Source organism: Peromyscus leucopus, chromosome 9 (genome assembly GCF_004664715.2).
Source record: "Peromyscus leucopus breed LL Stock chromosome 9, UCI_PerLeu_2.1, whole genome shotgun sequence".
NCBI classification, from domain to species: Eukaryota; Metazoa; Chordata; class Mammalia; order Rodentia; family Cricetidae; genus Peromyscus; species Peromyscus leucopus.
In genome coordinates, this window is record NC_051070.1 from 95,380,862 (window position 1) to 95,404,002 (window position 23,141).

Sequence of the window (23,141 nt, forward strand, 5' to 3'; positions counted from 1 at the left end):
AGAGATCCACCTGCTTCTGCCTCCCCAGTGCTGGAGTGTTGTGATTCAAGGCGTGCACACCATGCCAGGCCCAGTCCGCTTTCTTACACACCCAGGACCATCTGCCCAAGGTAGCACCACCCACATTGGTTGGGCCATTTTCTATCAACCATTAATCGAGAAAATACCTCATAGACTTGCCTGCAGATCCATCTAATGAAGGCATTTTCTCAGCTGAGGTTCCCTCCCCCCAGATGACCCTGGCTTGTGTCAAGTTCACACAACACTAACCAGCTCTCTCAGAGAAGTCAAACACACACCAGATCTGGTTAAAAGTTCGGGCAACTTTGAGACACTGTGTAGTGTGCTGTTCGGATTCCTAGTTTCCCATTTTTGTCTTTCCTGGGGGGAACAGAGTTCATTAGTGCCTTTCTCAGATGTTAGAATGTGAGAAATGAAACTCTGGCTCAGTAATTTATCTTTTGGTTCCCCCCCCCCCCAGCTCTCTGGGTGAGGAATAAATCTGAACTTAATGATTAGAGTCATTGTCTGGAGTATCTCAAATTTACACATCTACACTTTTTTTTTATGTCACACATATTCCATTGTGTTTCTTTCAGATATCTTTTTTTCTCTCTCATAGCTCCCATTTTACTTTTGTGTCCTACATGTATGAGCACATATACAAACATATAGAACCACAACACACATACAAATTTAAATCTAGATTCTGCATATTAGAGAAAACATGCAATATTTGTTTTTCTGAATCACGTTTGTTTTGTTTAGCATGATGATTTCTAGCTCTACCCATTTACCACCAAAGGCTTTAATTTTAGTCTTCCAACAGCTGGGAAAAGTTTCCCTGGGAATCTGACTACATTTTCTTTATCTGTTCATGTGTGGACAGACATCTGGGCTGGTCCCACACCTTGAAGAACAAAGAGAATGTAGCTCAAGGAACAAACAGGACTGATCTCCCACAGGACTCTCTGCACCCTTGGGTAGACAAGAACGCACTGGCATTCTGACAGAATGTTCACCCTTGAAGAGTACATTCCTCATCCTTGGCTCTCCTCCAGGTCATTACAATTGGTGTTTGGAAGTGAATCCTTGGCATCCGCACACCTGCCCAGACGGGAGACTGTACAGACCACTGAGAGACGGTCCTGGCTGCTGGGGAAGACTTGCTGGACCTGTAGATGGGCAGATCACCTGTCTGGGAAGACAGGTGGGAAGGACATGCACAGTGAGCTAGGCTGATGGCGGCCTGGAGTTTAGCCCCTGCTCAGATGGCTAAGCCTCTCTGATCCCCATCTTTACCACAGGTTGGGAAGAAGGTCCCAGTCCAAAGACAACACAGTTTCATTTCAAAACAACTCACTCAGCTCTAGTTCAGGCTTCTATTGCTGCTAGGATGCTGGAAACTCCATCTAAATCATTTCCTCTTTGTTTGGGGAAGTACTGCTGCCAACCACGGGCGGGTCACTGGCCACTGGCTGTCACTATATTTAGGTTGCTCCAGGAGAGGCCCCAGTCTCTGCCATGGGGGTGGGGTACAGGAGGACGGGACTAGGATCTTGAACGTATTACAGAGCCCTTCCCTCTGCGCCTTCTTCCACATGGGGCTCAGGGGAAGCAGGGCAAGAGTGCCGCAGATCGTCAATTTCACAGACTCCTTTACCGTGGCCTCCCTGGAGTAGTCTAGAAACCAGGCACGTGGCCCCCTCCCACACCCACCCTCTTCTCAAGTCTCCCCTCCAGCCAGCTCTTGAGGAACCTTCTGACCAGTATCTTGCCCCTGCTGGTTGTCAGCTCCTGGAGCTCAGAGGGGAAAAGGCTCGGTTTTTGCTTTGCCCAGGTGCATCCTCCCCTGGCTGGCGAGGAGCAGTAGCTGCCTGGCAGGCTTGGATCACAGCAGAGATGTGCTGAGCAACTAGTGGGGGGTGAGGGGGAAGGCTGAAGTATCACCCCACAGCCGCAGGGAGCCGCAGGTCTGTTTGGGCCTTCTCTCTAAGGCCAGGGCCCGTGAAAACCAGGGCAGGGCATCTTCCCCCTGGAATCTGTCTTCAGCGGTTTCCTCATATTTGGCATACCACCAGACTGCTGTTTAGATAAATGAAGGAACACATCTACAGACAAACCAACCTTCACCGAGGGTGGAATCCCAGCACTTGAGAGGCTAAGGCAGGAAGATGATGAGTTTGAAGCCAGTCAGGACTAAACAGAGACCCCCAACCCCCACCCGCATCCCAGTAACCATGAAAGCTGCTCATGGTGGCATAAGTCTGCAATTCTAGCCCTTGGGGAGTGGACTATTAGGAGTTCAAGGTCATTTTTGGCTACATAGGGAGATCAAGGCTAGTTTTGGCTACATAAGAGGGACAACTCATTTCCTTCTCCTCATTAAAAAAAAAAAAAAAAAAAAAAAAGTAATCCTGAATGTAAGAGGGGCAGACAGGAAACCCCCTCAGCTCCAGAACTATACAGCTAGATGCCCCCTCCATGGACAGGTCTAGAGATAGTTCTACTAAAGCTCCAGGCAGTGCCATGGAGCTGTCCTCAGCTCCGGGAGCTTGGGCGAGGTGTGCCGAGCATCATGGAGCTGGAGTCAGCAAGCTCTTCTTGCCGAGGTGTTGGGATCTTATCTTGGTGGTGTGTTTATTGCACTAAAGAGAGGAAATTTCAGTGAATACTAACTCACCATCGGCAAGAGCCCACAGAGAAGCAGGGAGTGAGCAAAGACCTCAAATGCACACACCTGTCAGCTGCGGTGTACTCATAACCCCTGTTCACGAAGGATGTCGTTCAGCGGAACCGTGAAAGGTCTGCACGTTCACTTAGACATGATGTACTGTAAGTCACAATAAGCAAAAACCGTAAAACTCAGCAAATGAGCAGAATTCAGATAGTGAGTATCTGTGTTTGGCTGGGAAGGCAGCCAAGTGATAATGTGTTTGGGATTAAATTTCTTTAAGGAAAAACAAATTAATTACTCAGTAAATATAGTTTGCTAGACAAGTTCTCTCAAAACTTGGGAGGAAAAAATGATAAAAAAAAATGCTCATTAGTGATTCAGGCAAAGTCTTTTTTTTTGTTTGTTTAAAAGTCGCCTACTTTAGCTCAAGAGGCAAATATTTGCTTTTATGTGTCGGCCTTAAAAATATTGATATAAAGATCAGGCTGACAATTAATCAGTATTAACACCCAAGGTTCACTTGAAGCTGGAATTAACCAAAGGCAGTGTTCACCAATGCAGAGGAAAACCTGTATCTTACCAGAAAATCAAAACTTTTCGGGGGGTTAGGAAAGATGGGCCTTTCTGGGAGGCTGGCCCTATGGTTTGACTTTACCTACATGCCTGTTTTCTTCCCCTGCCTACCTCCCTGCTCCGTGTGGAGTCAAACCCAAGCCCTTGTGAATGCTAGGCAAATGCCCTACTTCTGAGCTCACACCCAGCCTAAATGTGTTTTTCATATGTATAAACAGGCCCAGGTTCAAGACTCAGGTCACTCCCCTGGGTTCTGGGAAATTCTGCTTCAAAGCTTGTTCTCAGTCTGCAGCTAAGTATGAGGGCCCCAACTTGGGGCTGGTACATTGGTAAATAAAGATACTTTCTTCACTGGGAGGCATCAGACAAGGGTGGCCCCAAGGGAAAGAGAGGAGAGACAGAGGCATAGGGCACATCTGTCTTTTAGCTAAAAGAGTCTTAGTTTTCATCTCGTCCAAACCCTGTGTCCTGACATTCAAAATATCAGCTTTCTGCTCAAGAAGAGATGTGCTCATCTCCCAGAACAGGAGTCAAAGCAAATTTAAACAGACTGATTTCTTGTCTTTCAGGAATTCTTGGACTCTAAATACATTAATATTTACTTAAGATCTGTAAGAGGTAACATGGGCACCCTCAAAAATGTCAGATGGTCTGCCACATGGGTATGCTGGTCTCTCCAGCTACTGGAAAAGCTGAGGCAGGAGTATTACTTGAGCTCAGGAGTGCAAGGCCAGCCTGGATAACAAGGGGAGACTTTCTTAAAAACAAAAATGCCAAGGAAGGCCTAGGAAGGCCGAGGCAGGAAGATCACAAATGTCAGGTCAGCCTGGGTTACAAGGTGAGATCCTGTAGCTAGAGTTTTCCTGCCTTGCCCCCAGTCAGGACAAATCTTTGTCACCCTCCAGTCCCACAGCCGCTCAGACCCAACCAAGTAAACACAGAGACTTATATTGCTTACAAACTGTATGGCCGTGGCAGGCTTCTTACTAACTGTTCTTATAGCTTAAATTAATCCATTTCCATAAATCTATACCTTGCCATGTAGCTGGTGGCTTACCGGCATCTTCACTTGCTGCTGGTCATGGCAGCAGCTGGCAGTGTCTCTGCCTCAGCCTTCTGCTTCCCAGTATTCTCCTCTCTCCTTGTCCCACCTACTTCCTGCCTGGCCACTGGCCAATTAGTGTTTTATTTATTGAACAACAGATTTGACATACAGGCCATCCCACAGCAAGATCCTGTTTTACACAACAGTTAGGTGAACTCACACATGCATGTATGTGTTCCTCAAGTGCTACACTTCCAGGTTGTGAAAATACGAGGAAGAAACATTAGCTCATAAATCAAGTTTGTTTCTGAAGCTATTGAGTCCATTTCACCAGTCCAAACATACAGTTTTCTTAAAATGCGGGGCACTCCTGAGGATGGTGGGGAAAGGGAGACTGTGCCCACCTTGGAATCATCTCCCGCTTCAATGCCCTGGGTGCTGTGCTTGCCATTTCCCCTGAAGTGTGCATGCGGCCTGAGGACTGGAGAAGCCGACCTGTGAACGAGGGAAGGCCCGGGTGTGCAAGGTCCAGCTGCACGGGTGCCAACCCCGCACAGGTCTGAATGCAGTGAGAACAGTCTTGGGCTGTGCAATCAAGAACCTTTGCCCTAGTCCAGGCTTCAGGATGAGAGGCATGCACACAGAGCAGTAAGTAGCCCCCCAGAAAGGGGTTCCCTTGGGACAGGGTAACTCAGAATGCCCCGAAGCCATCAGTCACACTCCAGTGAGTGAAGATACATGGGCCTGGAGGTCACCCATAGGTTGTTGTAGGAACAGAACGCCATCAGTCAGAAGGCGGCACTATGGAGTGTTCGGAAGGCTTTGTGGCTCCAGGGACCCGCTGAAGAAAGGAGACGGGAGAAGAAGTCCTGAAGAGGTGAAGAGTCCTGAAGAGGTGAGTGAGGTGGAAGAGTGGGCAGGGGCATTGTTTCCACTCATACAGATCCAGCGGGGGAGGGAGCTGAGTCAGCACCCCGTCCCCCAGGCTCCCTCGGTAGCCCAGGCTGGCCTCCAACACCTGTGTAACCCAGGCCTCGAACTTCAGTGATCCTCATCCCTAAAACACTTGGGGTTACAGGTGTGAGCCAGCATGACCTGCCCCCTCTTTCTGAAGATTTGTTTTTCATTTGTTTTTAGTATGTGGATGAGTGCCTGTGTATTTGTGTGTGAGAGAGACAGAGAAAGGGAGAGAGACAGAGACAGAGAGAGGGAGAGAGACAGAGACAGAGAGAGGGAGAGAGACAGAGACAGAGAGAGGGAGAGAGACAGAGGGTCGAGGGTCGGGGGAGAGACTTGGTTTATGTAGAGGTCAGAAGACAACGTTCAGAGTCTGTTTTCTTCTCCCATCAGAAGGGTCTGCTCACACGAGCCTTCAGCTGATTCTCCTGTCTCCACTTCCACCTTAACTATCTCACCTTAATAGTGCTGGGATTACAGCCATGAGCCACCACATCCAGCTTTTGGGGATGAGCTGATAACGGAACTCAGGTTTTCAGGCTTGCTTGGCAAGCCCTTCTCTTGCTGAGGCATCTCCCAGCCCTGGCTTCTCTCTTTCTTAAAGACCTCAGTACAGTCTCCTCTACAGCTTACATGACAGGCAAGTGGCCACTGGGGGTAGAATTTACTAGAGAGCCACAGAAGTTCCTTTGTGTAAACTAGAATCTAGGACTTTGCATTTGCAATGCAATTAATTGTGTATGTGTTAGTTAATATCCCATTTTTGGTTCAGGAGCAATATTTTGTTACTTAAAAATTAATAGCAATATCACAAAGGGCTTATAAAAAGAGATACATTGCTCTGATAGGCAATTCCATACAGTGCTAAGTTTTTATTTGCCATTACTTTAATTACTCAGATATGATTTTATATGTTTTCATTATTTTAAAGTGCCTTGGGAGTATGAAAGATGTCTTGCAGATAATGTATCCCCATTTTAGCCAGAGCAGGCTAATCATAAGTAGCTGTAGATTAATGCATTTATCACTTAAAATTTCTTTTTGATGTTCTGTAAAGCAAGTAAAATTGATATCTTGGGAAGATGGATTCTTCTCATGCCATACAACCCCTCCTCAGCAAATATTTCTTCATTAGATTATAAATCTTCCTGGAACCAGGAAAGAATAAAGCCAACAATAAGTAAAAAGTCACCCTGCTGAACACCACCACTGAGAGCTGGCACTGGGAGCAGCTCTATCCTACTGACATGGAGCACCTGCTTTAAGCCAGCCCAGGTCTCTGCACCCCAGCACATAGCCAGCCCAGGTCTCCACACCCCAGCACATAGCCAGCCCAGGTCTCCGCACCCCAGCACATACATCATCTGCATTTCCTCACTGAGAGCTGGTGTGGTTGGTTCTGCCCATGGGGCAATGTTTGTAGTGGGTAGCCATTCCAGCTTTGGTCTGGAAGTTCCAACCCCCATTGTGGTTTGGGCAACTGTCATGCCTACAAGGTGGGCTGAGAGAGAACCCTGAAGACCCGAGATCCAGATGGGCCAGCTCTCTTGGTTCCTGGATCCTGGATGCTGGAGGTAGACCGAGCAGAGTTCTCCAGAGAACACCGCTGGACTGTGCCACACCTTTCCTAGACCCTGTTACCTATCCCTTCACTTGTAAGTTACCCCAAAAATAAACCTCCCTTTTAACTACGTGGAGTGGCCTTAATAATTTCACCAATAAATGTTTCAGAAGGTTGAAGATGTCCACATGACAGTGTGGTTTTCTTCATCAGAGAAACTCTGGAGAAAACTGACTCATGGCCAGGATCCCTCCCCTGGAGAGAGACTTTAAAAATAACTTACGCTCTCTATTTTTAGAGAGCCCAGGGAGCTGCCTGCTGCAGTGGGCTTCCGTTTTTTGTAGAGAGAGTAATTAAGCACCTCTTATCTCTCAGGAGATGGCTGTTGATAGGTTCCTATAGAAATGAGAACATATTGGTCTTAACCAATGGCCCTGGGTTCTGAAATAAAAGAGGCCACCCATATTCCACCGCCGAACTGGAAGGAACTGGTGAACCCAAGTCAAGCCAATCTGAGGCGTCTTAGCCTTGTGGCTGTGTTATAAATAGAGGTTGAAACAAAATGGTTTAAAGCACCGCCCTTCCCCTCCCCCACCTCCTGCCCTGAGGCTTCCCTGCTCTAGCTAGTCTCCCTCAGAACTTGAGTGCATTTCTTACTCAATTTCCCTCCCAGTCAGTGCTAAGATTCCGAAGCTTTGAGAAGGATTCCATGTGAGAGTTTAAGTGCTCGAAGAGAAAGGCCAGGAGGGCCGGTTACATAACTCATCACGAGTCTACCAGGAGTGATGAAGTAGTGAGCCTCTGGCTTGAGCAGGGAAGACCGAACCCCAGAGGGATTGGCAACCAGGGCAAGGTGTCTGTCCTTCTGAGGGGCGAAGACTGTTGGACACCTTGTGCTGCATGTGGTCCTGCTGGGTTCCAGTTCATACCTTCCTGTACATGGCATGTGGCAGTCCTTAATGAGGTGCATGAGAGGATGGATGCCGCTGTTCACTTGGACGTGCTGCTCAGGAAGCACTTCTCTGAAGGCGAATATAAGCCGAGCTCCTGAGACTGCGAGGGCTCTGTGTTCGCCTGGTGAACATCCCCAGTTTTCCACGTTACATTCCGCCTCTGGTGAGTGCTTCTCCGCCCTGCGGCTCTCCTTGAACTACATTTTGTTCTCTGTCAGCCCGTTCTTCAGCCGTTGTCTCACACAGAGTTCTGTGACTGGCATTCTCCATCCCTCAGCCACGCTGGCACGTTTGATGCCCTCAGTACAGATTTTTGTCAGGCCTCACAGGACCCTTGTCAGCCAGTTAAGGTAACTCATACTTGTAATCACAGCACTGGAGGATGAAGCTGGAGGATTGCTGTGTTCAAGACCAGCCTGAACTACACAGTGAGTACCAGGCCAGCCTAGGCTGTGCAGTGAGAACCTGAGAACCTGTCTTACAAAACAACCAGCTGGGTGTGGTAGTGAGTGTCTGTAATCCCAGCACATGGGAGGTAGAGGCAGGAGGATCAGGCGTGCAAGGCCAACCTGTGCTACAGGAAACCAAAAAAATCTAAATAAACAAATACCATTATGGCATTATGGCTGATTTCAATATTTGATGCAGAAAAGGAATATGGGGTCTTGGCAACTTTATTTATTTATTTGTTATTGTTGTTTGTTTTTTGAGACACGCCTTACATAGCCCAGGCTAACAATGACCTCATTAGTGAGGCTAGGATGACCTTGAACTCTTGATGCTCTCACCTCCACCAAAGTGCTGAGATGATAAGGATGGCCTTCCCCACTGAGAGTTCTGCCGACTTCAATGACAATGGTCCCTCCCTCCCTCTCCTTCCCTCCATTCTTGCTTCCTTCCTTCTTTTCTTTTCACGGCATTGGGACTTAAATTTAGGGCCTCATCTATTCTAGACAAATGTTCTACCACTGAGCTATAGTCCAAGCCCTCTTTAATTTTGGGGCAAGGTCTAACTAAGTTGTCCATGCTGGCCTTGAACTCACTCTGTATCCCAGGCTTTCCTGGAACTCTGGGTTTTCCTACCTCAGCTTCCCAGGTGGTAGGATTGCAGGTATGTACCACCAACTCCAGAAAGTGTATGCCTTATTTTCTAGGGATTTAGAGGGAAATCTAAAACATATTCTCAACCTGCTATCTTGGTCCAAATTACTTTTATTTTAATTAATTTAGTGTGTGTGTGTGTGTGTGTGTGTGTGTGTGTATGTGAGAGAGAGAGAGATGTGTGTATACTTGCCAATGTATGTACACATAGAAGCCAAAAATTAATGTTGGGTGTCTTCCTCAATTGCTTCCTGTCTTACTTTTTGAGACAGTCTGTCACTGAACCTAGAGCTCTCCAGTGAGCATTTGGGAACTTCCTGCCTCTGAACCTGCCCCCAGAACTGGGGTTACAGTCATGCTGTGAGATATTGTTCTGTATGCTGCGAATATGTGTTGCTCTGATTGGTTGATAAATAAAGCTGTTTGGCTAATGGTGAGGCAGAATAAGGTTAGGCGGGACATTCTAACTAGAGAGAGAGGAAGAGGGAAGGCAAAGGTAAGGAGACACTGCTAGCCACCACCAGGAGAAGCAAGATGTAAAGTACCATAAGTCACAAGCCACATGGCAAAGTATAGATTTATAGAAATGGGTTAATTTAAGATGTAAGAGTTACCTAGCGAAAAGCCTGAGCCATTAGGCCATATAATTTGAAAATAATATGAATCTCTATGTGTTTATTTGGGTCTGAGCGGCTGCGGGCCTGGGCGGGACTGGAGAAAACTCCAGCTACACAGGCACATGACATTTATGTAGGTACTGGGGATCAGAGCTCAAGTCTTCCTTTCAAGCAGCAAGCACTTTAGTGACTGAGCCCTCCCTCTCCCCAGCCAGCTAATCTACGTTAATTTCATTTTATTTTTGGATCTCAAGCCAAAACAACAAATCAGAGCCTTGCAAAACATTCACTCCCAACAGCAAATGTACTTGAAGAATCAATCTTTAAAAATTTTATAGAGTCATGTTTATATGTATGTGCCTGAGGGCAGGAATGCGCATGTGAATTTTGTAGATGCCCACAGAGCCAGGAAGTGTTTGATCCCCTGGAGCTGGAGTCACAAATATATGTGACCTACCAGACATGGGTGCTGGATCCTCTGCAAGAGCAGTGTGCAATTTTAACCATGGAGCCATCTCTCCAGCCCTGAAAATAAAAACGTTTTCATGTATCATGTGTTGTGACAGGTCAGAGGACAACCAACAGGAGTCAGCTCTCTCCTTCCACCATGTGAGTCCCAGGGCTTAAACTCAGGTCATCAGGCTGGGTGCTGAGCATCTTAACCTTCTAAGGCAGCAGTTCTCAACCTGTGAGTTGTGACCCTTTGGGAGGTTGAGTGACCCTTTCACAGGAGTCGCATAAAACCCTCGGAAGACACAGATGTTTACATTATGAGTCATAACTAGCAAAAATACAGTTACAAAGTAGCAACAAAATAATTTTGTGGTTGGGGTCACCACAGCCTGAGGAACTGCGTGTTAAAGGTCTCGGCATTAGGAAGGCCGAGAACCACCGCTCTAAGCTAGCTCACTGGCCCCCGAGAAAGGAATCTTACAGAGAAAAACTTTTGAGCTAGTGCGCTGGGTCAGTGGTGAAAGGCACGCTTTACTCTTCCAGAGGACCCAAGGTCTACACCGAGGACCCACGTCAGGCAGCTCACAACTGCCTGAATTTCCAGCTTCAGGGGATCTGCTCCCTTTGGCCTCTTTGGACACTCACACACGCCGTCTGCTCACACAGACATACACATTTACACGTCATTGAAAGTAGAACAAATCTAAGAAATATTTGACTATACTTTATGTGTATCTGTGTGCATGCCTAAGTGTATTTATGTGCACTGCGTGTGAGCAGGAGCCTGAAGAGGTCAACAGAAGACATCAGATCCCCTGGAGCTGAGCAACAGGGGGCTGTGCATTGCCACGTGGGTGCTGGGAACCAAACCTCAGTCTTCTGCAAGAGCACTAAGTGCTCTTAACCACTGATCCATCTCTCTAGACCCCGAAAAATCAATTTTGAGCTGTGAAATGTGAACATGGAAGTCAGCGACTCACTCTTATTGGTTGCTTACTGTGTGGCAGGCACTAAATACATACAAGGTAAAGCCAATTAGGATACAGCCTTCTGTGACTTTCTGCTTTCTTCCTGTTTCCGCACTCTTTCTCACTCCAGCTTCTTTTTTGACCTTTGACCTTTGACCTCTGTTGTAAATCAGTCTGGCAACTTGCAATACAAACTCTTTAAGTACTTACTTTGACCCACTCATTTCCTGCTTCCGGAAATTTAACCTAAGGAAATTATAGGGAAGAAGAGAAAAAAAAAAGATATGTGTGTAAAAGTGTTTATGTTCATAAGCATGAAAATAGATAAAACTCTACCAAGTGAGTTCCAGGAAAGGCGCAAAGCTACACAGAGAAACCCTGCCTCGAAAAACCAAAAAAAAAAGAAAAAAGAAAATAGATAAAACTATCTAAATGTGACAGAGGGAAGGTTAACACTGTCTGTTATGCCCAGTGGACAGACAGTAGAGCAGAAAGTGACGAAGGCCCAGGCTACAGTGGTCGTCCTGGAAATGCCTGTGACGTTAAACAAAGAGCTGACAGTCTGCATACACGATGCACGCTCTTGTAGCTCAGATCACCGAGAGACACTGAAAACCGAAGTGGGATCAAGGCAGTTAGAGCATGAGTAAATACGCTCTTCTCTTTCAAACGCCCTTTGCTTTCCTGATTCAGCTTTTGGTTTTGCTTAGTCATAAAACGTTGTTGCTAATTGATTCTTGGAGTTGGAGCCTGGCTCTGGAATTGTTACACTGCTGTCTGTTTCTTTACATCTGCCGCCGGGTCACAGGCCACCTCTGCCTTCATGTCTCTGGGACACTCTGCTCCTTACTGCCATTTCTCTTTCTTAAGGCCAGTGCGTTTCCCAGCATTCTCACTTAGGTCCTTCTCCACCGTTTACTGTTTCTCTCCCAGTAGAACTAAGCCCCATAAGAAAGACAATTTTAGTGACCAGCAGCCGCAGGATCTTCAACACCAAGTTTAGGCGGATATTTGTTGGAGGAACCCATCCATCATCCATCCTACGGACTTGTAAGCCAGGCACGAGACCTCGTTCAGTCGTAGATGGAACGTCTGTCATCGCCCTTGTTTTTCCTCCATCCCTTCTGCCCCTCCAGCTTCGAAGCTGATGCTCAAGTCCTTTCTGACAGGAATCTCCATCGCCCACTCAGTGCTCAGGAGCACTCGGCTCACCCAGCACGCCGCTGCTCAGCATGTTCTTTCTACCACCTGCTCAGCGCTCCCTCAAGGTTCAGCTCCTGTTTGGTTGTCACGTCTTCCAGCCCTCATGCTGGCCTGACCCCTGGGACTCTGGTGCCCTGACCCCTCACTTCACAAAGGACTTTTTGTTGCATCTGTTAGAACACGAGCCAAGGAAAAGGAGAGTGGCGTCTCAGTCACCCTTACCTTGGCCTACTTTCGGGTGTTCACTAGGTATTCAATGAATGTTTCTTGAGTTGGAATGCTTTGTGTTGCTAGGGTTCTAATTATGCCATGCACAGTGTGGGGTGGCATACCACATTAGGTAAAAGAGAGTTTCCTTGACATGATGCGCAAACCTCTAGAGAGTTCACAAGTCTCTGGCTAATGTGTAAATAGTAAGATTTTGCATAAAACCCTACCTTACTATCTCTTTATGAAAATACACAGTTCTGGCGGCAAGGCCATAATGGACTGTAACTAAACTGGTCTTTCCTGGTCCTGTAGACACATTATTGCTGCTTTTCCACAGTCTCTACTGCTCCCCATAGGCTGCCCAGTTAAAAGACAAGAGCCTCACCACCTCTCTGGTACTCGCCTTGTACATGCTGGGCAAGTGCTCCACCCCTGAGCTACGTCTTCAGCACTTTTTATATTTTTTTACTCTGAGACAGGGTATCACCAAATTTCCTAGGCTGACCTTGTACTCGCTCCATAGGTCTTGCACTTAAGGACTTCATGCCTCAGTCTTCCAAGTGGTTGGGATTACAGGTGTGTGCTGCCAGTTGGGCTAGCGTGTCCTTTCTACGTCAAGTCCACTCTGCCAAGGTGGCACAACCTGACCAGCCTGTTCCTAATGACACTACATATAGAGGAATTAAAAACTAAAAGCCACTGTGCGGTCACATCAGCATGTTTCCAGGCTTCTAGGCACGATGTGCACTCCAGGTGTGCCCGGTGAATCAGCACAGGTATCCAATGCCTGGATGCAAGAAGCCCTGTTGAAGAGTGTGGATCTGGGAGGTAGACCTGGTTTGAGTTACTATTGTTAGGGCCCAGAATCTGGGACATAGTCATGTTGTCACTTACAGATTTTTGCCCAGGTAGATTTTTTGTCTTTGCGAAAAAGATCACCCAGGGAACAATTTTCTTGCCCAGGATGATATTAACCATTCAGTCTTTGAAGTTATTTCAAGTAGAGACAGGAGGATGATTAGGAGTTTAAGGCTAGCCTCAGCTACACAGTGTGTTTGAGGCCATCCTGGGCTACATGAGGCCCTGTCTCAAAAAACAAAACAAAACCAAAAAACAAAAGTTTACTGCCTCTCCCCCGAATTTGCCTATTGGTGTTGAAACTTATGCTGTTCTATTCTCGTCTGACTTTCTCTTCCCCTTTCCTTTTTGAGACGGTACCTCGTTATGTAGCCCAGCCTATTCTGGAACTTGCAATCCTCCTGCCTCAGGCTGCCTATCACTAGGACTGCAGGGGTGTGTCCCAACACCTGGTCGCATGCTCTTCTTTCCTTTCACATTTCTGTGTTTCTTTCTACCACTTAGCCATGACTGTGCTTGAGATGGAGATTGATCCCTTCACTTTACATCCTCGTTGGATAGAAATAGTCCCAAGACACAAAGCAGGCAGAACCCGCAATGAAGGGTCTCTTCAGCATGGGCCCTGGCAGCAGATTCCGAGCCAGCCTGCCTGGGGTCACATGCTGGCACCGCTGTATAAGGTACGTCACCTCGGGCAAGGCCTCTCCCTGTCCCTCCCTTGGCTGAGGCTTCTCTAACTGGAGACAAAAGTAACCGTGAGGGTGGCCTTTCACATCCCTAAGTGATATACACAGAGACGACAAAGATGTCACGGAGAGCATACTGCGAATCAGGATCTGAAGTCATTTTATAATTACCCCATAAAGCCCTGCTCTTTCATACTTTACTTTTTGCGTGTTAAGGGTGCTCATATGCAAGCCTCGGGGAAGCTGACTTTGGTAGACCGCTTAAACAGGGCCACCCCTGGGAAGAGTTCCTGGAGGGGGGTAGAAGGGGACAGGGCCAAGCTGAGCTGAGGCACCAGGGTAGCCATCACTGACCCCACAGGGAGTCCACGTGACTTTAAGAGCCGTCCCCAGCTGATACAGCCTGGCCTTTCTGCCCCTGTTGCCCTTCACTGTTTGTGGGCTGTTTGGAAGTGTGACAAGCTGAGCTGAGGGACTGCTGCCTGGCCATCTGCAGGGGCTGAAGGTTGAGGCTCTCCTTTCTATGTGTTAAGGGTGTTTACATGCAAACAGTTACACCGAAGGAACTCCCCACCCCCCACACACCCAAGAGGCCCCTTTCCCAGCATCAAGGCAAAACAAAAACAAAAGCAAAACAAAATAAAAAAAGCAATAACAAACAACAAGAAAAACAAAAAGCCGGTTGTTGACAGGGCTTCAGGCGGGGTACCGGTAACCAGCACCCTGTGGCCCCCTTCTGGGCTGTGCGCATGTTTAGCAGCCAGCAGCAGAGCAAGCAGTCATGTTGCAAGGGTGGGCTGACCTTGCTTCTGCATCCCTGCCTTTTCCGCAGGACAGCCTCAACTCTCCCATCCCCTTCCTCTCTTCTGCCTACAGCCTCTCTCAGCCCCTCCTTCCTCCGAGGTTGGCCTTGGAGCACACTTGTGCCGACTTGGAGGAGCGCCAGGTTTGAGAGCTCCCTTCCCGGCACTGCCTGGGCTTGCCACACCCCAGGACACATCAAGGTGTGTGTTCCCGGATCTGGGCACAGGCCCTCTGTGTGAGGAGGAGGCTCATCTGCAAAGGCAGGCAGGTCCTAAGGGCCCCCTTTCCAACAGCCAGAAGAGCCATGCTTTAAAAGCTCACGTTTCAGTGGGGATTACTCCTGTCAGTGGAGAAGACCAAGGGAACCCACTTCTGTGAACACCAAGTGAAGATCAGAGTCAGGGTTTAAAAGTAAAGGTCAGCTAAGCCCAGAAGGTGGGGAAGCTTGTTCATGCAGCTCTGGCACCGCCCTTATTTCTGCTCTGTAGGAGAGGCATGCACAGGGAGCAGGCCCGTGCTGCAGTGAGCTCCCCGGAAAACACGTGAGGCCAGCTGAAGCATCCTTCTTGAACTTAGCAGCAGAAGCAGGGAGCTGCGCATTTCTACATCGTATCATTCATTCACTTGTGTGCGCAGGCAGCACACTGCGCACATGGAGGTCAGAGAACAGCTTTGGAAAGCTGACTCTCTCCTTCCACCACTTGGGGCCCCGGGATGGACTCAGGTGACCAGGCTAGGCAGAGAGCATCTTCATCTGCTGAACCATCTTGCCGGACCATGGGCTGTGCATTTCTATCTTGTTAGACCAACACACACACACACACACACACACACACACACACACACACCACATGGCAGAAGCCGGCTGTCAAATCCACGGGCTGCAGTGAGCATGGCGCCACCATCACATTGTTTACGACTTCATCTTCATGGAATGAGACGGTCCTCGTGATGGTTAGTATATATTTAAATTTTTATTACATTTGTATTTATTTACGTGTGTGTGTGTGTGTGTGTGTGTGTGAGTGTGTGTGTGTGTGTTCACACATGCCTCCACATGCAAAACCAGCATGGCTGCTCTTGTGTCTGCTATTGTTACCTCTGCCTCTGTCTTTTATTAGCATTACAACCTAGTTTCTTCAGACCAGCAGCTCTCCAGGAATCCTCCAGGCCTCAGCACAAGATTGGGATTGTGGAGGCAACCATCTTTGTGGACTGCCTGAGCAGCTGCCTGGGTTCTGGAGTGCTCCAGAGTGCAGATAACCATTGGACTACCCGGCTTGTATCATACAAGCACACCTAATAAACCTGTCTCCTCACTGTCAGTGGCCCAGGAGAGTCGCTGTGTCCCTTAATTGTCTTGTAGCTGTGTCCAAATGCCTGACCAGAACCCGATTCGAGGGAGGAAGGCTTTATTCTTACTTACAGTTTAAGAGAGAGCACAGTCTGTCATGGTAGGGAAGGCATGTCAGCAGGAACATGAGATGGCTGGTCATACTGTGTCTATAATCGGGAGGCAGAGTATAAGTAGGAAGAGAGGCTGGACTCAGGATCCATCCCGGCTCACGGTCCATCCCACCAAAAGGTCCACCTCCGGTGACTCATTTCCTTCATTAGAGGCTTTACCCCCTGAAGATTCCACGGCCCTCTGAAACACCACCAGCAGCTGAGGACCAATTTCAAACACATGAAAATATGGGGTACAGTTCACATTTAAACCGTAATGGTCACTGTCTGGGGCCTTGGCTCCTAACAGGAGACATAGTAACTAGCACATCAGTGACGCTTGTACTGCAGAAACCAAGTGCCCACAGCAGCAAAAACGGGGTGCTACTGGAGCTGAAGTAAGGCCCGTGGTGTGGAACGGGCAGGAAGCCAGGGTTCACAGTAAGCCAGGGTGAGCAACCGCAGAGGTGGCAGGCAGGATCTACTGTGCATGCCTCATTTCTCCCTGTGTTTGGTCTTTGTATCACTCATGCAGCCCCAAAACTCCTGACAGAGAACATCACCCTGGCCAGGCCCAAGTCTTCCCCTATCAAGAAGGAAGTTCTGATTTCTTGCACTTCCTTTTCTTGTAAAATTACACAGAATAACATCCCAGGTGCTGGGACTGAGGGCTGGGACTAGACAGTAGCAGACCAAGTTATAAATGAAGATCCAGCACGTGGCCAGGACACTTCCTTTGCTCCAGGCAGGGTCTAAGAAGAGCTTTACAGGCAGTGTTTATGATTGCCAATGTTCAGCCAGTGATCAGCAAGCTGTGATCTTTTTGTTTCTTTGTTTCTTTTTTTGAGACAGTGTAACAGGCCCCCAGACTTTAGCAGAACTGTTGCCCTGATGGAAGTAGCATTCAGGCCTTGGAACCCAGCATGCAGGCAATAACACCTGCCAAAATAAGAACCTTTCGGAGGGGCAGGGGCTATGAAGGCAGAGATGGATGAGTGTCGTAGAACAGCATCCTTGGGGAGCCTGTGTCCCTCTTCCATCCCAAGAAGGTCCAGGGGGAAGACATCGTCTATGATGTAAACGTGAGCTGCCAGTGAAGGACTTCCCAGCGTCTGGAACTGTGAGTAATGAACTCCCATTGTTTGTAAGTGTGATGTCAGTTTAACTGGATGAAGAAGTGCCTAAGGCACCAGTGAGGCCTACCTTTGGGTGTATCCGAAAGGGTATTTCCAGAGAGGATTAATTGAGGAGGAAAGTGCCTTAAATGTAGGTTGTACCACGCCGTGGGCTGGATTCCCAGACAGAATAAAAAGGAGAGAAGGAGAAAGCCAGCTGAGTGTCATCATTCATCTCCCTCATGGTTGCCTGCTTGTGTAAGCCACATGAGCAAGCCGCCGCCTCACGTTCCTGGAGACACAGCCCGGAAGTGTTCCGGCTGCCATGCTGACCCCACCATGGTGAACTGTAGCCCCTTAAACCATCTACTGAAATAAATCCTCCCTTCCTCAATCTGTTTCTTTTGGGTGTTTTCTCATTGTAAGGAGAAGAGTAACTGGTCCCATAAGCCGCTCAGCTTATGGACTTCTTTGCCACTGCATGCAAAGCGTGCTACAACAATGGACTTGCTTCATGACCTCTCCCCCTGGAAACGACAGTCAGGCTGTGGCAAGTTGGCCTTGCCACACCCAAGCTTGTAGCCAGAGGTCTTGCTTATCTTGAACTAGGAGTGGGGTAGGCTGGTGTGTTAGTTACTCCTCCTGTTGCTGTGAGAAAACACCCCAATGAAGCAACTTGTGGGAGAAAAGGTTTGGCTCTCAGTTCAAGGGTATAGTCCACCATGGTGTGGAAGTCATAGCTACAGGAGTTTGAGGTGTATCTTAGGATTACTGTTTCTATAATGAAACACCATGACCAAAGCAACTTGGGGAGGAAAGGGTTTATTTGGCTTCCATATCAGAGTTTTCATGAAAGAAAGTCAGGAAAGGAATTCAAACAGGGCAGGAAACTGGAGGCAGGAGCTGATGCAGAGGCCATGGAGGAGTGCTGCTTACTGGCTTGCTCCCCATGGCTTGCTCAGCCTTTCTTATAGAACCCAGGACCACCTGGCCAGGGATGGACCCACCCACAATGGGCTGGGCCCTCTCCTGCTGTGGGATGGTTTTCCTGTATGCTGTGAATATGTGTTGCTACTATTGGTTAATAAAGAAGCTGTTCTGATCTATGGCAAGACAGGTTTTAGCTAGGAGGGAAATCCAAGCAAAGATACAGGCAGAAGGAAGGCAGAGTCAGGGGAGGAGCAAGATGTAACAGAATACAGGTAAAGCCACGAGACATGTGGCTATGCATAGATTAATAGAAATGGGTTAATTTAAGATATAATAGCTAGCTAGCAATAAGCCTGAGCCATAGACCAAACAGTTTGTAATTAATATTAAGCCTCTGAGTGATTATTTTAAAAGTAGCTGTGGGACCATGGGACCAGGGCGGGACAAGAAAAGTGACTAGGTATGATTGGTGCTCACCTTTGGGCATTGATCCACATAGACCTGATACAGCTTAAAAAGGATTCTTAGCACACAGAAATGAAGCCTACTGGGCTTCCTGGTCTTGCAGTCTCATGTCACCAGCAGTGCAGAGATGTGTCTCCTGACGACTGCCTGCGAGCTGGCTCTCAGCCAGCAGGAGCTACGTGGCATGGCGGGCTCCAGCAATCGATCTCACAGGCCTTGCTGCTGACTGCAGCCTTGAGAACTGTGTTACTTAATACTGCTTCCCAGAATTGGGGAGGTAAGTATGACTTGTTGGTACCTCCGCCATGCTGAAAAGCTAAACAGGGCGGAGCCAGCATCCAGGGCTGCCGCAGCTTCGGTCCCAGCCCTGCAGCTTAGCAGTTTAAATCTCTCCTGGTCAGAAAAGGATTACAGATACACAATAAGACAGATTCAGATAGGACAAAAACAAAACAAAAAACAAACCTCTAAATGGGTTACACTGTGTTTAAAAATATGCATAGGCTTGGGGAAAAAAGAAAAAAGATAAAGTTCTTAAAAAATAGAATTTTTAAAAAGCCACATAAGATGGAAAATACACAAAGAGTCTAGATACTATATATTATTGTGTTGTCTTTGGGATTTTTTTTTTTTTTTTTGCCTACAGAGAGTCATTTGATCCTAGGGGCTGCTAAGTTAAACCAACATATATATCTTAAAGGTATCTTGATTTCAAAATTTGGGTTTAAGGATATGTTGCTTTGGAAAAGAGGTTCTACTTTTGTTTCCACATAAGATGAGAAGCTGTGACTGGCTTCCAGGTTAATATGGTTTGACTAAGCAAAACCCCCTGAAAAATCTCCAATGGGATCAGATGGCCCAGATGATCCAATGTTTCAGAGCACCTCTGTTGCTATTTCCTCTGAGTTCTGACTCCAGAAAGGCTTCAAGGCTGCTGGCTGAGATGATCCAGCCTCACAGACTACTCCAGTCAGGACTTGATCATAATCCTAAATTTTCTTTGGGTTCCTATAAGATTACTAGCACCCCAATCAGCAGGAAGTAGCCTAGAAAACTACTCCCACACTCCCAAAAAATGGATTATGGATGCTTGTCTTTGTTTAAAATGTTATGGATAATGATCAGGAAAAAAGCTAAACAAAGGAGATTAGATTCAGAGTTTTTGTTTTGAAAAGAAACTGGGATAATGCTCTTGTACACTGTAAAGATTTGCTGCTCCCATTGGTTTAATAAAATGCTGACTGGCCAGTAGCCAGGCAGGAAGTGTAGGTAGGAGAATAGGAGAATGCTGGGAAGAGGAAGGAGAGATGGAGTTGCCAGTCAGACACCCAGTAAGATGAGAATGTTGGACTGAGAAAAGGTACCAAGCCATGTGGCTAAACATAGGCAAGAATTATGGGTTAATTTAAGTGTAAGAGTTAGTTAGTTATAAGCCTGAGCAATAGGCCAAACAGTTTATAATTGATATAAGCCTCTGTGTGTTTATTTGAGACTGAACGGCTGCCTATGTGACCACTTAAAAAGGAGGAGAAAGGGGGTCACAATCTCTTGGGTGGTGAAGATGGATCAGGTGGTATGAAGCAGTATGTGATCTGTTCCCAGCTTTCCAAGGACTCTGCAACTGGATTTACCTTATCCTGTATCAGTGAGTCTGTTTTCCCCATAAAACCCCTTAATAAATTGATATATAGAGACCATTGAGGCTTTCATTACACTCTCCCATCAATGACTAATTAAGAAAATGCCCCACAGGCTTGCCTACAGCTGGATGACTCTGGTTTGTGTGTCAAGTTGACATAAGACTAGTCAGCACAAGGTCATGTTACGTCCACAGTCAGGAAGCAAAGTCCTGGGTGCTGGTGCGCCACTCACTTTCTCCTTTTCATTCAGTCCAGGACTTTAGCCCATGGAATGGTGTCACCCACTGTCAATGTGGGTCTTCCCACCTTAATTATCCCATCCTAGATACTTCCTCTCAGGCGTGACCAGGTGTGACCAGAACTTGTCTTCTTGGTGGTTCCAGATCCTGTTAGGTTGACCATATTAACCATCATAGCTGGGCACTGCTGAACTGCTGTGGTCACAAAAGTTGGGTGGGTCTACTGTGAATGGCATATGAAGTCATATGAGGAGCGCTGTGCTAAGTGACTCTGATGTGAGCAGGCTGCCACGTGTCCTGTCACCATGCCGTCCCCACCATAAAGGACGATATCCCTTTGTGTTAGTTACTTTTCTGTCTCTGTGATAAGAAACCTGACCAAGGCACCTTACAGAAGGGTTTGTTTGGGCTTCCGGTTCCTGAGTGATGAGTGCCTCACGGCAGGGAGGCAGAGCAGCAAGTGGCACCCACAGCGGCAGGAGCAGCAAGCTGGGAGCTCCTGTCTTCAAACACAAGCACGAAGCGGGGAAAGCGGCCTGGAAGTAGGGCAATCTACTCTCAAAGCCTGTCCCTAATGAAGACGACCTCCAGCAAGGCGACGTCACCTAAACCTTCTCAAACAGTACCAGCACCTGGGAACCAAGTGTTCAGATACCTGAGCCTATGGGGAACATTTCTCATTCACACAACCACACCCTTTAGACCAGGAACCGAGATAAACCCTGCCTAGTCTAGCTCACAGGCCACCTGAGGACGAGCACTCCACTGCCCTGCATTGTTACTGTGCTGCCGCAGCCCACCTGAGCATGCCCGGCTGGTTTTTACTTTTTTTTAAAATTGATTTTTGGCCTAAGTCTTCTGAATAAATAAACACAACTGTCAAAACCAGGCTGTTTCTGCCCTTAGGCTGGTCTTCCTCCCTGGAAGAGCCTAGGCAAAGCAGGCAAAGCTAGAGGAGGCTTCTCTCAGAGCCTAGAAAAACTTCTGCCCTAAATGCCCCTATGCAAGGCCTGACCTTTGTGTCTTGTCACACACAGAGGTGCCCAGCTGCCACCCCTGTATCTCTCCTCTGCTTCCTCCTTCCCTATTGGGTACACCATGACCAAGAATAAATAATGACTTTGAGGGCTTGGGAGTGACTTTAGCAGAGTCTTTGCCTACCTTTTATGAAGCTCTGGGTTTCATCCCCAGTATCAAAATCAATCAATCAATCAGTTTGATTACTCAGAATCTCTGGCTGCTAAGTATGAATATGTAACTTGCTTCTGATCAAGGAGATGGCTTTATTAGGCCTTCTAGGAAAGTAGTCTCAACAAGAGACCTCTTTCTATCCTTGTGTGTCTTGCTCTGACTTGTGATGCTGGCAGCCAGTTTTGGATCAAGAAGTAACCTTGAGGGCAGACATACACATTAGAAAGTAGAAGAGGAGGAAGTCTAGGTCCGACCAGCCCTGAGACATCAACTGTGCGTTAATTCACACATTGATTCAAGATTCTTTCATTGTGCCTTGTACAGTGGATTTCTCGTCTGCTGTGGAAGACACTGCTGTGTGAAGCCACGAGCCTCTTTCTACTTCATTTATTTAGAGACAAGTCTCACTTTGTAGTCTTGGCTATCCCAAACTCTCTCTATGTAAGGACCAGGCTGGCCTTGAACTTGTAGAAACCCCCTTACCTTTGCTTCTCCCACACTAGAATTATAGACAGGCATCATTGCACCAATGTTGGGCCCATTTTTCCCATCAGGTGTCCCAAGGGGGGGGGGGTCTGGGCTTTGTCGAGTGCACACTGCTCTTCCACAGGCCCTTCAATCCACTTCAAGTTCTTTGTTCTCAGCGTCTTCCCAGTACCCTCTTTCCAGTCACCCTGATCGATGTCCCCTCTAAGGGCTCCTTTGGATCTCTTCTGCCTGCACAGCAGCCTCCAGGACACACAGACATTCCCAGGCCTGGGGGGATCCTGTAAACCCTTGTCTATACAACCATCCTCCTCAAGATGGAGCTTAGTGGCAGAGTACTTGGTCATATATGCAAGGCCCTGAGTTTAGTCCCCGGCATCACACACATGCAGATTGGGGGTGGGGTGGGCACAGACACAAATAAATAAGGAAGTAGCCTTAGTGGTCATGGTCTTCAGCAGGCAAGGAAAATTAAAAACCTGTTAGAGATCACCTCTGAAGACGGGGTAGGGAGGGGGTGGGGGTTGGGAGGTTGGGGGGTGGTGTAGGGGTAGGGGTGGGAGTGGGAGTGTGTGTAGGGGTGGGGGTGGGGGTGGGGGGTTAGTTGGCAGAGTGCTTGTTTTGCAATTGTGAGTAGAACTCATGTAAAAACTTGGGTGCAGGGCATGCTCCTGTAATCCTAGCATTGGGGAGGAGCAGACAGGAGGATCCCTCCTGGGGTTCACTGGCCAGCCAGTCTAGCAGATTGGAGTGCCCCAGACTCAGTGAGAAGTGCTGCCTCAAGAATTGAGGTGGAGAATGATAGAAGAGCCAACATTGACCTCTGGCCTCTTCATCGTCCCCCCCTCCAAAATCTGTTACACACACACACACACACACACACACACACACACACACACCGCCCTAGATTTGGCTACATGTAGCAGACTGATTATACCAAGTCTGCCTCTCCTCATCCACTAC